Consider the following 16740-nt stretch of genomic DNA (forward strand, 5'->3'; position numbering starts at 1 on the left):
TGCATGTGTCTGAAAGGGGCTCAGGCCAAACTCTCAACTGGGTTCACGTCTCTCACTTTTGGTTTCTATGTATCACCACCCCTACCCTCCACCCTATAGCCAATGAATTCAAGCCAAAATTATATATACATGACTCAGTCTTTCTGGCTGATAAAATCTCTTGGCATATCCAAAGGGTCACTTGCCCACAAAGTTATCAGTGACCCTGCTCATACTTATCGATATTATCTCCCCCACTGCTAGTCATACAGACTCCTTCCTAAAATACTTCTCTTTATCTCTTGCCTCAGAGCAAACACGCATCTGCCTCCAACAAGCAAACTATTTCCCCACCAGCACACATTCCCCTGAAAACCAGACCAATGTGTAAAATGAAAACACAGAATTTATTAAATTTTTTACAACCACCACCTCAGTGCTAACCGCCATAATGGTTCTGTTTGTTTCTGAATCGGAGCAAATGCTGTGAATGATGAATCAGGTGCAAGAGGATAATGGTGCGCCATGGCCGTGATCTGTCCGTGGTCACAGGACCATCATTGGATTGCCTCTTGGGTGGTTATGGTTCTCTAGAGTGGCTGACATAAAGCAAACAAATGATATTGCTTCCTCATGGTGGAGGACTGAGTAATCATCACATTTATCAACTGCTGTTCTGCTTTGTGGCTGTTCAGATATCGTGTGTGTGCCACGACATCATTTCCTCTGTGGTTTCCGGATGCTGAAAGTCTTTCCTGGGTAAACTGATATCATACTGTATCGAGAGTGATAATGAGACAAACATATTTGGCATGCGTGACTTTATTAAAGAAGAAATTGTTAAGGAAGCAGATGCTGATGCTTTGTTACGTCCCGCTGTCCTTCATAGTCCTGTGGACTTAGTAAGGAAAAGCTTGACTATACCAAATAAAGAGATGTCTTATTGTAATTAGCTCCCAAAGGAGATTTGATCTCAATAGAGTTTACAATACACTACCATCAAGGGGACTGAAAGGAAGCCCTCCATAAAATATTGCTTGTGTCTTTCTACATCTGAGCTTCCAGACAGCACTCGAACCAACAGACAAAAAGACAAATTGCTAGTGGCAATCATTTGGAATATTTGGTGTCCCCAATGATCCTTTCTTCCTATATCTGTGTTGCATTCAGGTCAGGAACACTAGAATCTTATTATAGTGGGAAAAGGTACTGAACACTTAAGAGATGGTATAATGTGGTGGAAAAAAAATATGCTCTGCTGTCAGAGAAACAAGAGGATGCCACATTTTCCCTCTGTTTTTTTTTTTTTAATATGTATATTTTATTTATTTATTCATGAGAAACACAGAGAGAGAGAGAGAGAGAGAGAGGGGCAGAGACATAGGCAGAGGGAGGAGCAGGCTCCATGCAGGGAGCCCAACGCGACTTAATCCTGGGCTCCAGGATCACACCCTGGGCTGAAGGCGGCGCTAAACCACTGAGCCATCCGGGCTGCCCTTTCCCTCTGTTAATGATATTAAAGTTATTTTACCTCTCCAAGCCTGAGGCTTCATCTATAACATGGAAATAATACCACCCATTTCCCTGGGCTTCTGTATGGATAATACGAGCCAAGGGGTGCAAATTGCCATCCACCCATGGATGGTCGGCAGGCGCTAAGCTCCCACACTCACCCCTGACCTTTCTTTACATTCACGCTGGCTTTTTTGTTACTCTGCTATATTTTTATCCAACTGACTTTTTTCCTTGTCACACTCATTTATTTCTTTGGTCCCTGAAAGAGTAGAGTGGTTGGCAGTGATTCACATTTAAGTGATGATTTCTTGACCAGCAAATGAATGTTAATAAGAAATGTGATTATTTCCATGGATTCTGAAAACAATCAAGAGCCATTCATTAAATGAATTAGATAAGGTTAGGCATCTTAAGCTGAGCACCCAAATCTTTGCTAATATCTTCAGAGTGTCCAGGAAGAAGAGGACTATATCCAGTAAGAAAGATGACACGTTTAAAACCTCCTGACCTGGGGTTCCTGGGTGGCTCAGTCGGTTAAGCATCTGCCTTTGGCTCAGGTCCTGACCTGAGGGTCCTAGGATCTGTGTCAGACTCTCTCTCCTTGTCAGCAAGGAGTCCCCTTCTCCCTCTCCTTCTGTCCCCACCCCCCAATCTCCGCTCACGTGTACTATCTCAATTTTTTTTTAAATCTTTAAAACCTCCCGATTTGTCCTTAGAACTAATCAGAACTCAGTTTTCCCACTGGAAAATTGGGAGGAGGTTCTTAAGAACGAAAGAAGTAATTTGGTTCTTGCTACACAATTGCCCTGCTGACAACCCCTGGGAGTGGCTCCCTTCACAGGGCTAGAGGGGAAAAAATGCTTTCTCAAACTCCACCAAAGTTTGTAGCAACTGGTTCTGGGATAACTTCTTAAAAGCCCCACTGCCAAGGAGGATTGAGTTAAAAATATAAGTCTGGACTTCTAATATCCTGACTTTAGAGTTCATAAATCACCTTCCTATTTCACTGGATTCTATTGTATTTCCTCTTTCTTTTAATAGTCGTTATTTTTCTTATCCCCTGGGCTAATTAATCTTGGGAAAGTTGGAGCACCAAATTAAGCCTGAAAAATGTAGCTTAGGGAAGACATCCAGAGGAATGTCACACAATGACATCCAGAGGATGGATGACAACAGAGGACCTCTGTTTCTGTCAGTGTGGAGGACTGTGTGACCTGAGAAATCCTGCTGGTACAAAAGTCACTAGAAAACATGCATGCAGAGAAGCATGCACTGGACCAATGCTGGCTAACATCTACTGGCTTAGAATTTGGACTTGATGGGCCTTAACAAATGGGGATAGAACAAAAATCCTCAGCACACACCAGATGGGAGGTTGGACTTCTGAAAAAAACTTGGACATCCAAAAGTCAGCATTCTCAGTGGGTGAACTAGGTGAAACACAAAACAAAACAAAAAAATTTCAAACCCTTCACTGAATGAAGAAGGAAAGACTTGGGAGTCTAGCCTGTCTTGACTTTGGCTCTTACAGGAAAGCTATAAAGAGAAAAATCTCTCATGAATGTCTTAGCCACAAACCTACTCTTCTGCATATAGGGCAAGAATTAATTCCACCAGGGGACCCAAAATATACAGGCATAAAATTTAATTTAATGTGGTCCCATTTTGGTGGTGCCCCTGAGCACTGACCGGGAAGAAACAAATGCAAATCATCTTTGGATAAAGCACACCTGCACAACAGACAAATTAAAGAGGAGATTAGACATACCATAAGAGAGGATTTGTGATCTGCTAACATAGATGTGAATAAATTAATTAGAATTCACCAGAGAGCAAATGTAAACGATGCAGAGACCTAGAGAGTGATCAAGTTCAAAGCATAGCTAATAATGTCTAATATATATCTAATTGGAGCTCCAGAAGAAGCTAGAGAGAATTGGTAGAGGCAGCTTTTGAACGTGGTTGAGAACTTTCCCGGAGCTTGTGAAGACCTAATTTCTCGGAGTCATGAAGTATTAGAGACAAGATAGATGACATAAAAATTGCAAAGCTTACATAAAAACCAAGTGTGGCTGAGACTGATGGTAGAAAACCAAAAACATAGAGAGGATGTTTAACCAGTCAGGTTACCTACACAGAAATGACCATGAAGCCCGCAGCTCAATTCTTAAAAGCAAACAACGAAGATCACTAAACTGTGGAAGCATATCATCAATGTGCCAACAGGAAATAACCATCAGCTTAGGAGTGTATATCCAGTAGAGCCATTATTCAGAATGGGGGCAAAATGAAATAACTTCTAAGAAGATAAAAACAAAGAGGATTTACTCTGAACAGATGACTAGGGAAATTCTCAAGAACATCTCATCGGAAGAGGGAATACAACTGCTGAAAGAAGGTCTATGATTAAAAAAAAAAAGTAAGCCAAAAATAGGGTAAACATGTAGTAAGCTAAAAACCATTGACTGAAAAAAAAACAATATTGGTATTGTATCATTTTTTATTTAAATAAAGAGAACCCAACTATTGAGCAACAAGAACATAGAACTATTGTTCCCAAGCTATCTAGTGAGGCACTCACAGCATCCTAGTGAACACACAGGGGGACCAGAAGTTACTAAAAGTTTCTAGGGAGACACAGCAGCATCTGTTGGACACAGCATGGAATGCTAGCCCAAGGCAGTTCACGGTTTCAATATTGAATTCACTATGTTCCTTTCGATTACATCTTATCTGTATTAAACTGAGTTTTCCAGTGGTTGTTTCTATGAAAAAAAAAAAAAAAAAGAAAATACCAGGAGAAAAATACATACTTAACAAGAAATAAGGGCAGAAGTACATAATTTTATTCCAAGATTTGAGATGTTGTGCAGTGCCTAACAAGCACACACATCCTATGAGAAAATAATGGTAGTTATTTAGGAATGAAACAAAATTATTACTTCTTCTTTCAATTTATCTATCACTTTTTTTTCACATAGTTTCTAAGTTATTGGGATATAAATACATGAGAAGTTGTTTTGACCTAATTGTTTAATAAACAAAACAGAACAGAATTAGTTAATAAATGGAACAAAAGATTCTTCCCACCTAGGGACACTGTGAGACATTATGAACAGGGGGAGCAGACAACGTTTGGGAGCATATGGAATGTAAATTAGTCTGGGGACAACTGGATGGGTATTCGATAGAAATTTAATAATCCTGATTCATATAAATACACTAAGTCCTCCAGTTAAAAGACTGGCTAAGTCCTGTGATTTTCTATTTTCAAGAGACACACCTAGAAGATAAAACTTAGAAAGGTTGGTTGTAAAGGCACAAAATGATACATGAAGGCAAAACAAACCAACATGAAGCTAATGTAGCTTTATTAATGTTAGTTCAGACTTTAAAACAAAATTCATTACTATAGAAGTCACCCCATAATAATAAACATTTCAATTCACTGAAAAGATATAATGATTCTAGAATTGTATAATAAGTAATAAACAGTTTTAAGGTAATAAATTTGAAAAGTTAGTGGAGTGATTGAACTCCTAGAAAGTATGCGTTATTGAAACTTAAGAAAAAAAAGGAAAATCTAAAATGCCCTATATTGATTAAAAGAACAAATCAATAATGAAAAGTCTTCTCACTAACAAAGCACCAGTCCCAGAGAGTTTGCAGGTGAGATTCCACGAGATGTGAAGGACCAGATATTCCAAATGCTTTCAGGAAATAGGAAAAGAAGGTTTACTCTAGCTCACTTTACAAAGTGGAAATTACTCTTGTTAAGAGAACTCAACAAGAGCAATACAAGAAAGGAAAAGTGCAGGCCATTCTCATTCATGAAATAGATTCAAGAAAATGTTAAAGCATGAGCAAACAAAACTCAAAAATTGTTTTTTTTCTTGAAATGTAAGATTGATTCAATATTAAAAAATTAGTTCATTCCTCATGTTAACAGATTAATGGAGAAAAACATATAAATAATAAATGGATGAAAAGAATTTGATAAAAGCCAATATCTTTGGTAAAAGTTCTCAATAAACTAGGGATAGATTCTTTAGCCTAACACAGTAATAAGGCAGTAAGCATTGCCTATAATGCTTGGGTGCAAAAATAATGATGAAACATTAAGTATAAAATTAAGAACAAGATAAAAATGCTTTCTGCTAACACTTTCAATATATTGGTCATCCTAGCCAATGATATAATATAAGAAAACAAAATAAAAGGTATAAGATTCGGAAAGGAAAAACAAAACTGTACTTATTCAGAGATGATATCATTAACTTTAGGAAAACCAACAGAATCTACAAATGAGTTATTAATAAGGTATTTGCCAGATATAATTTTAAAGTAAATTTCATCTCTATATGCTAGCAATAAACATCAAGTTTTATTTTTAAAAAAGATCTGTTTTACCTTGACAGCTAAAATGGGGACTGCTTTTGTAAGGGATAAATCTAATGAAAAATGTGCAAAACCTTTATGAAAAATGCTAACACTTTATAAAACATATTAAAAATGACTTAAATAAATTGAAATTATTAAAGTAAATGTTTAATGGGTAGTAAGATAATATTGTAATGATGTTATTTCTGCCCAGTAGAATTTTCCTGGAACCTGACAGGCTGACTTTAAAATTTATAGAGAAAAGTAAAGGGCCAAGAACCCCTGAAGACCAGGAACAAGGCAGAGGTGTGGTGGGGATCTTGCCAAATGAAACAGTGATACTTATGATGAAAAAGAGGGATTTGGTCAGTGTGGTATTGGCCATGGGGTAGACAAATGTACCCACTGGACAGACTAGAGAGCCCAGGAACAATCCCAACATGTGCAGAAACGATCTACAGCAGAGCTGCTATTACAGATTCATGAGGAAAGGAAGGACTGCACAAAATCATTCTGGGGGAAAAGGAAAATTGAATCCCTTTTCACATCATACACAAAACTCAATTCCAATCTTTCCAAAAGCAAAACATAGAAGACCAAAATTCAAAAAAAAATTATAAAACTTTATTTTGAGATAATTATAGATCTTCACGCAGTTATAAGAAATAGTACAGAGATGCCAGGTACCCATTACCCAGGTCCCCAGTGGTAACGTCTTGCCAAACTATCTCGCATCATTAACAACCAAGGTAGTAATCTTGATACAGTCAAGATACTGACAGCCCCATCGCAAAATCCCTCGTACTGCCCTTGAAAGCTGTACAACTGCCATCTTTCCTGGACCTTCTACCTCAAATCTGTTGTCTGTCTCTGGAATTTCATCACTTTGAGAATGCTTTGTAAATGGCATACACTATGTAATCTTCAGGGATTGGCTTTTTTTTTTTTAATTTTTATTTATTTATGATAGTCACACAGAGAGAGAGAGGCAGAGACACAGGCAGAGGGAGAAGCAGGCTCCATGCACCGGGAGCCCGATGTGGGATTCGATCCCGGGTCTCCAGGATCGCGCCCTGGGCCAAAGGCAGGCGCCAAACGGCTGTACCACCCAGGGATCCCAGGGATTGGCTTTTTACACTCAGAACAATTCTTTAAAAAAAAAGATTTTGTTTATTTCTTTGAGAGAGAGCAGAGCAAGAGAGAGAGAGAACAGAGCAAGAGAGAGAGAGAGCACGAGCTGGATGGAGGGGCAAAGGGAGAAAGAGGAGCAGGCTCCACGCTGAGCAGGGAGCTCATGGTGGGGCTCCATCCCAGAACCCCAAGTTCAGAATCTGAACTGAAGGCAGATGCTTAACCGACCGAGCCACCCAGAAGCTTTCAACACAATTCCATCAAGATTCATCCAGGCTGGGACGCCTGGGTGGCTCAGCAGTTGGGCGTCTGCCTTTGGCTCACAGTGTGATCCTGGAGTTCTGGGATCGAGTCTCATGTTGGGCTCCCTGCAAGAGCCTGCTTCTCCTCCCTCTTCCTGTCTCCGCCTCTCTCTGTGTCTCCCATGAGTAAATAGATAAAATCTTAAAAAAAAAAAAAAAAAGATTAATCCAGGCTGTTGTGTGAATCAATAGCTTGTTCCTTTTTATTGCCTAGAAGTATTCCATGGATGTACCACAGTTGGCTTCATGACCCACTGGTTGAAGAACATCTGTATTGTTCTTAATTTTGGACTATTACAAAGAAAGGTGCTATGAGCATTCATGTGCAGATTTTTCTATGAACATAACTTTTCACTTATCTGGGATAAAGGCTCAGGAGTACAACAGCTGGTCATATGCAACTGCAAGTTTAGTTTAGTTTTTTTGTTTTTTTGGCTTTTGTTTTTAAGAAACTGCCAAACTGTTTTCTAAAGTGGCTGTACCATTTGACATCCTCCCTGGAAATTTGTGAGTGATCCAGTTTCTGATTTGCTAATATTTGATGCTAGTTTTTAAAACTGTAGCCATTAGTATTGTGTCATTATGCTTTTAGTTTACATCTCCTTCACAGTTAGTGATATTGAGCATCTTCTCATGTGCTTATTTGCCATCTGTAAGAAGATATCTTCTTTGGTGAAATATCTGTTTATGTCCTTGCCTATTTTCTAATTGGATTTTTTTTACTGCTAAGTTATGAGGGTTACACACACACACACACACACATACACCCACATACACACAAGATACCAGTCCTTTATCAGGTATGTTGCTTGCAAATATTTCTCCCCTTTTGTAGCTTTTTTTTCCCATTCCCTTAACATGATCTTTGCAGAGGAATATTAAAGGTTTTTCCTAGGATTTTAGAGCTTTAAATTATACATGGAAGTCCATGATCCATTTAAGTTAATTTTTATATAAGGAATGAGATTTAGGTTGAGATATTTCTTTTTTTTCTTTTGATTGTTCCAGTACCATTTGTTTGAGAGGCTGTCCTTCTTCCTTCACTGCACTTGCACCTTTGCCAGAATTATTTAGGCATGTTTTGTGTGGATATATTTCTGAGTTCTCTATTCTATTACATTACCATACTCTTTAAGTATCTATATAATATATAGTATCTATCTAGTATACCTTAATATGAGGTAGACTGATTCTCTTTCATTTTATTCTTATTTTCAAGACTATTTATTCTAAAGTCTATGTCTTTCCATATAGATTTTAGCATAAGCCTTTTTGCAAAAAACTCTGCTTGGATTTTGGTAAGAATTGCCCTAAATCTATAGATAAGTTTGAGGAGGATTGACATCTTTACTATGTTGAGTCTTCATTTTTTTTTAAGATTTTATTTATTTATTCATGAGAGACAGAGAGAGAGAGAGAGAGGCAGAGACACAGACCGAGGAGAAGCAGGCTCCATTCAGGAAGCGTGATTTGGGACTTGATCCCGGGACTCCAAGATCACACCCTGGGCCGAAGGCAGGCACCAAACTGCTGAGCCACCCAGGGATCCCCTATGTTGAGTCTTCAAATCCAAGAACATGCTATGCTTCTTCATTTATTTAGGTAGCCCTTTGATTTCTCTTATCAGCATTTTACAATTTCCAGCATACAGAGTCTTACTTATTGTTAGTTAAGTTTGTATCTAAGCATTTCATTTATGTTTAGCAATTGTTAATGGCATTATGTTTTTCATTTAGGTTTCCTTATGTTGATTGTTGGTATACAGAAATGTGATTGATTTTTGTGTTGATCTTGCATACTATAACCTCATTTACTAGTTCCAGGGGTATTTTTGCATATTTGCTGGGATTTCTATGTGGACAATCATGTAATCTGTGTGATTTCTTGCTTTTCTTATATTTCTTTTTATATTTCTCCCTTGTACGTTTACTTATTTATTCTATTATTTTTCCCCTTACAATCTGTGTGCCTTAAGCAGATTATGCCTTTTTTTTTGGATTTATTTCCATGGCTAGAACTCCTAATAATATGTTGAATAAGAGTGGCGAATGTAGACATCTTTGCCTTGTTCTCAGTATTAGAGCAAAAGCTTTCAGTTTCTTACCATTAAATATCATTTTATCTTTAGGGGTTTTGTAGAAACACATTAATTAAGCTAAGATAATTCCTCTCAATCGTTGACTTGCTGTGAGCTTTATTATAAATAGGCCAATGTTTAAAATTTTTAATAGGAAAATTTAGGAGACTGTGTCATCCAGAGTAGGGAAGAATTTTATAAATATGTCATAAAAGATATAGAACATGAAGGGAAAAATTCAATAAATTTCAGAATGCTGAAATTAAAAACTTCTGTTCATCAGAACACCACAAAATGAGTGAGAAATAAAGCCATAATATTTTCAATTTATGTTCCAATGACGGATTCATAACCAGAATACATAAAGAACTCATGGACCAGTAAGAAAAGATAATTACACAAATAGAAGAAATGCAAATGACTTGAACAAACATTTCATTGAGCAGAAAATAAAAAGCAGGGAAAACATATTCAGTCTCATTAGTACTCAAGGAAATGCAAGCAAGTTAAGGCTTCAGTAAGATATCCATGCAAAGTGATTAGATTGGCAAACTCCTAGAAACTCTGATAATAACAAGTTTTGCTACCGTTGTAAAACAACTGAAAATGACACTCAATACTGGGGGGAATGCTATTACCTAATATTAAAGATACATGTACCCAGTGTCAGCCATAGTAGCTCTTGGTATGTGCCCTAGAGTAATTGTTGCATGAAGAGATGTTTAGTATGACAGCAGTGTTTGTTGTAGTAAAATAACTGGAAACTCTGCAAAAGCAGAGTTAATAAGTTATGATATATCTATATAATGGCATAATTTACATTAAGGGCCACAATTGGCTCATGGCCACATATTTCAAAATGGATAAGTCTCAAAAACAATGTTAAAGAGAAAAAGCAAATCAGAGAAAAATACATATTCATGATTTCATTGATAGAAATCTTATAAATGGTGAAAACAGGCGGTAAATTCTTAGAGACATAAACATAGAGGATACAAGGATGAAAAAAAGAGAAGGAAATAATAAAATTCAGGAGAGTGATTACTTGGGCATAGAAGAGGGTGGAATTGGGATAAACTTGGTGCTATAAACACTTGGAGAATGTTCTACTGCTTAAGTTTTTATGAGTACTTATTAAATTATGCATATATGTTATAATATCTATTTGAATGACTAATATTTGTATTTTTTAATTATAAAAAGGAAGGAAAAGGCTGTGTCATGGGCAATAGCACCAGAGTAAGCTTAATTATGGCAATTGTTTCAAAAGAAATAAGAAAAACAAAAATATCAGCACTTAAATCTGATCTCCATGATCTAAGTAAAGTTAGGAGTTTACTTGTTCATTTTTTTTCATGAATTTTGTGTTATTTTTGCTTTTCTTTTTGTTTTCAGGATAGTTAAATTTACTTTTAACACTAATGTGTTGTATGTTATGCCTTTAGTTATGTAACTTTTCCATTATGAATTCTATCAAGCTGTAGGATTGACACAGTGGTAAAGGACAATGCCATAAATGAGATCACTCCAATGTTTTGTTGCTTTCCAAGATATTACTGCATGTTTTGGAAATGGTTTTCTGAGTTTTCCCAATGAGGAAGAAAGCTATGATAATTCAAGTGTGGTAGATTCACATGACACATATAATGCGCATGCTCATTGTTTCCCCTGAATTCCCTGTCACCCTTTCTGCCTTTTCTTCACTCTTAATGACCATGGTCTTGCAGAGCTTCTCTGCATGGCCTCTGCAGTGTCTTCTGCCCTGTGCACTATGTGTAGGGAGGATTCCAGACACTTGGAAAGCTTTAGGAAACTGAGGGAATTGCAGCAAGGCAACGCTGGACCTCGATAACTAAGTTTCTACAAATGAACATATTTTGGGAAGCCAGTAAAACATTTTCATGTCTAGAGAAATCTAGGGGTGTATTAAAAGCTTAAAAGAGACAACACCCTCGAATCATGCGCTCCCCCCTCCTTAAGTAATGAAACCAAAAGGCACCATTTGCTAGGTAATTACATTTAAATAAATTAGTCAATTAATTTTAAAAATGTAGTTCAATAAATTCAATAAAATATTATTCAGCATCTATCAGATAGTGCCAGATAATGTTCCAGGTGCTGAGGATATAGCAGAGAGCTAAACAAATATTTTTAAATAATAACAGTCTGGTGGATACCATTTAATTTGAAAGTCTACCTTCTAGGACTGTAAGCTTCTTGAGGGCAAGGACCTTGCTTGTTCTGCGACCTAGTTTTTCCTCAGCACTTAATAATGCCTGGCACGCCAATATGCATCTAATTACCACTGATTATTAATCATTGTATTATTATGTTTAATATATATTTATACCCGAAAGCCCTACAGCTTGTCCTTGTTAGAGCCAACGTTTAAAACCAGTCTACTGATAATGGTAAATAGTTGCCATTAATTTTGAGTTTACTCTGTCCAAGGCACTGTGCTCACACCTTTATACTCATATCTTACTTAATCCTTAAAAACTCCTGAGACAGAGATATTATTGCCACCTTTTTACTGGGGAGGGTTCTGAGCCTTAGAGTACTTAAGTGCCTTGCCCAAGGTCACCTGCTGGGTCTGTCCCCTTCAAAATCTGAGCTAGGCTGGCGCCTAAGTCCTTCCTTTTATCATAGCCTTTGTATCTGTAGTAACTTTGGCTCCCTACGAAGGAGCAGTTCAGTTTATTAACTAATTGGGCTACATGATGCCAAGCAATCCTTGGGCTAGTTTTCTTTCCCCAGTGAATGGACTAATTTATTTCACAGAACTTGACCACATCAGCTAGTTATTTTAATGGTAAATCAAATTATGCCTGACTTTTTTTTTTTTTCTTTTACTGAGTCTCCAACTGGCTAAGAGTTAGGGTCAGACATGCCTTAATTATAATCCAAACTCAACCATTAACTGTGAACCTTGGGTAAATTCTCAACCTCTTTAGGCTTCCATCACCTTATCAGTAGAAATGCAAATGAGAGTAATTCCTACCGGGGCTACTTAATGAGAGGATTCAATGGAGAACAGCTCTTTCCCTTCCAACACAAAGCCTGACCCCTCAGGAGTTTTGTTGGGTAGTAACTGCTGGTATTATATTTATCCTTGCAATTGTTAACCTAATGTTTTATCTCAATACTATCTTTGTGCTCTGCCTTTTACTGAACTCCTTGACCTATGTACGTCCTGCTGCTTCCTTCCGAGGTAGACAAAGTTAATTACTTGTTGCTTATTGGATTTTCCTCCTTCACCGTGGAGTTTAAACTGTTGTAAAAATTGGCTCAGGTCTCTTATTCCCAACCCTCCCTTCTAATTATAGGCACTTTGAATGCAAGTTCATTCATCTTTTTCCTGCCAGCCCCTTCCAACATCCAGTATATAGGTGCTCTATGATGTTTGTTCAATGGAATGAATAGGTCATGTCTCTATTCATGGTTAGCGGCGAGGTCACTTCTCTGTTATGCATCATTGTTAGTGTCACTGGCGGTATTATATTGATTTTTAATATGATCTTTACACATATCGTTTGTCTATGTCACTTAATGCCGGTAGTCTGTCTCTTTTCACTTGAATATGCTTTGCTGCCTCTAATCTTGACCCAGAGCTCTTGATTTCCTTAGAGATTTTCACCACCTATAGAGCGGGTATTGATTTTTTATTTTATTTTTTTTACATTTCTTTTTCTTGTTAGTGCTGTATTACAGACTTTTTCTGCCATTCCTGCCATAGGACTTTATCAAAAGACGTTCTTACTTTCACTTAAACTTTTTATTTCCCACATCATTTTAAGGTATACATTTTACTGTTCCCCACCCCCCATCATTAATACATTACCATTTGACTCCGTCATTAGGCTGTCAATCTGTGAAACTCTTGAAGAAGAAAGAAAGACCTTATTTTAAATAGGCCTGATACTTTGCTAAAGAGGTTGCTGCACTCTACATTTCTATTCTTGTCGGGACTAGGCTTTTGAAATAAGGAGAAGAAATGAAATTTAGAAGAGCTACGCAACCGTGAAAGATCTAGGGAGGATAAAAATCAGTAAAAGAAGGACAAAGCCCACTACAAAGTTCTAGGGGAGGTTCCTTGCTTCATTTAAAAATAACTAAATGCGTACCCCAAATGCCCAGAATGGCCAGGCAGAGAGGTTCCAGACATGACATTTTCTTAAGAGAAAATGGTATTGGAGGTCCCTAATGCTGAGGTCCCCATTCCATTGTTAGTGGTCAGAAAATAAAACACTTTATTTTTTTTAATATTTTATTTATTCATGAGAGACAGTGAGAGGGAGACAGACACAGGCAGAGGGAGAAGCAGGCTCCCTGCAGGGAGCCCCATGTGGGGACTCGATCCCAGGACCCGGGGATCACACCCTGAGCCAAAGGCAGATGCTCAACCACTGAGCCACCCAGGTGCCCTGAAAATGAAACACTTTAAATCTGAATTTCTAGGTTAAGGTAACAGAGATTGGGGTGTTGAGCCCGGGTGCAAAAAGGGAACAGGGAACATTTAGTAACCATTCCCCAAAAGATGTTATACAAATGTTGATGAGCACCAGATCCTCCGTTTCCAATGAAGTTTGGGGGAGACAATATGCCTGAAGTGCAGCAGGAGAGATTTATGCTAAAATTCAGACAGACTGCCTGGGTTCTGAGATTCTCGAATATGTTACTAAGCAGAGCAGGACTCGCCCCACAAACAAGGCTGGAGAGTTTTCCAAGATTCCGAGTCATTAGGCAGGGTTTCCAGGGACAGCAGTGCCACAGCCCCAATTGTTGGCGGAGGTAACCTGACCTGATTCTCGAAGACAGCCTATGGAATTGTCTTGACCTCGGACTTCACAGAAACAGGTGGGCAGCGACCAAGCAGGGGAATGCATCCATCCTTTGTGGAGAGGAGGACACAGACCAGCCCGTTTATTTCATGATTGTACAAATGCTGTGGCAAATGAAAAAGTGCAGTTAACTTCCTGTGCCAAGCATGAGAACACTTTATGTTTCTGCTTGAAACAGAATGATTTTCGATGCAAAGGAACTGATGAGGCCAAGATTAAAAAGTTTCGCGTTGGGAATATCATAGACGGACAGTAATGAGGGTAGGGCCGAAGGAAGTACAGTCTCTAAGCTGCTTCTATGAAAAACCTGCATCTACTGCGAGCTCTTGCTTCCCAAAACTTTGACATCTGGCCCTTGACCTTTACCGACTACCCTTTCACGTTTGACACTTAACGTTTCCTCCACGATTAAAATTCAGCGTTAATTAATTTCAACAGTATCAGTGAAGTTATATTTAGCTAAGAACACTCACTTTTGTCTTTTGTGAGTAGCACTGCAGTGTTATTACAAAGAGGTAGTCAGGAGGGCAACAGATACGAGAAGAGAAGAATGATTCAGTGTGCAGATAATTGTTTCGAGTGAAATTTAGCTTGGTATTTTTGTTCCTGTCCTCAGTAGAACTGAGATTTAGCACCTCGCCTTGGCATTTAGCCCCCACCCCCACATAGGAGGAGGCTGTGCTGGGCGGGTGCTGAGAACGAGCCACACCAGAGTTAAATTATAGCTCAGTTCTAACACTGGCAAGAATTTTCTCTGGCCAGCTCTTGGGTGCAAAGCTGGTGATTCCGAAAGAGAGGCAAGGCATCCCTAGAAAGGATCTCCATATGGTGTGGCATCGCCCTCACTGAGGGGGGTTGACACGGTTGCTTAAAGAACATCACCCCAAAGGTGGTGACCATTCCCAAAGAAAACAGTAGAAGCCAGAATATTGAGACAGAGCAGAGTTACACTTGTAGCCCGAAAACGTCACTTGTGAGGTTGTCTCATTGGCTTACTCCATAATGTGACCAAAAAGCTCACTGGAAATGGATAGAGCCCAAGAAATTTGACCTCTTTCCCTGAGTTTTCCAAGGGAGAGAACATTTCTATTAGGCTTTTTATTCCATGCTCTTTTAACTCTGTGTGAAAAAAAAGACTATGATAAGGGCGTGGATGTGCAAATCTTGTTTTTACCTGAAGCTCAAAATGCTGTAGAACCATTACAAACGTTGCTCTTTGAAATATTAGCATAAAATCCTGGTCCATAAGTTTACTGTGCCCACTGAAACACTTTTGCCCCTAAGATCCCTGTACAGAACAGGAAGAGAGAGGCTCTCCATTTGGTAGGCAGTAGGGGTGAAGTAAGTTCATACATACGTTACCCATATATGTTTCACTGAACAATCAGTAATAGTAAATTGAATTTGGGGGTTCTTTGAGACAGAATAGCCAGGTAAACTCCAGTTGTCAAAAAACACATAAACAAAGGAAAACAACTTTGTAGCATTTTCATTTGTTTTTTGCCAAATGTTTTGCCTCCCATAATTCAAACTTTATGTTCTGGAATCTAAGTCCATGCCCTGGTCTCATCCTCTTGCCTTTAGCTTGAAGGGCTCTTGATCCCTGGCAGATTCTGTGTTCCTACCTACCCTATAGGAAAAATGAAAGTCAAGAATTTAGGTAGGTCTGTTCCAGTAGTCAAGCAATTCGACATCAAGTCACATTTCTGCTGCTCAGGTCCCTGATAACATGTCCCTGTCCTAGTAACTGGCCTTGAGTCTTAACCCCAAGGTCAAATCCACCTCGTGCTCTTGAAGGGACACCAAATAACTATATTGGTCCCAGTTAGGTCCCTGGGAACCTAACCAGCCCTCTAGGATAGGGTCTCTGTTGTTTTTGTTTTTCCAGTTTTCTCCTTGCCAGTCCCCCATCGATTCCTAGTTCTGAGATCTAGTCTTATAATTATGGTCTTATTACCATTGAAAACATGTTTGGTTTCAATCTTCTGCTCAAGCCTCTGACTCAAGTCCACTTTGGGCTCCTGGCTCTGCTTATTGCTGGTCACAGCAGCCCTGAATCTGTCCTCTTCCAGCAGTCACTGGGCCTTCTGGTTACTCTGATTCACTTTTCAAACTGGACTGACTCCCCACACCTTCCACTGAATAAATTGCCGGGAACACATGTACCACCCCCGTGGGCTGCTGTGTTCCAGGTCCTGGTTCTTCTCCCATTCTCTCCTTCTCCAGTTGACTTTGGCCATGTCCTGTAATGAGGTAATGCAGAAAGAGGCTGAGCTTTAGTATTCAGAGGATCAAACATAGATGAAAGGGGGAAAATCATACCCTATATTTAGGAGCAAATAACATTTTTAAGAGTGGTGAGACTTTATAAAAAATGTAGTGTGCTAGTCCTGGAACCTTCTAATTCTTTTTGGTTTCACTTGGTTTAATATAAGATGGAAATATTTTTATTTAAAATATTTACTTTCAAATTAAAATTCTAAACATCTCTGTGTTTTGCAATATCTTTCCCTAG

At 38.5% G+C, this 16740-nt stretch overlaps 1 protein-coding gene across 2 annotated transcripts in view; it reads left to right on the forward strand.

Moving 5' to 3' along the window:
• The window catches only part of SUGCT (succinyl-CoA:glutarate-CoA transferase), a 712850-nt gene that overhangs the window by 597580 nt on the left and 98530 nt on the right, over positions 1-16740 (forward strand). The gene's annotated exons all lie outside the window — the stretch shown is intronic.

Source organism: Canis aureus, chromosome 21 (genome assembly GCF_053574225.1).
Source record: "Canis aureus isolate CA01 chromosome 21, VMU_Caureus_v.1.0, whole genome shotgun sequence".
NCBI lineage: Eukaryota > Metazoa > Chordata > Mammalia > Carnivora > Canidae > Canis > Canis aureus.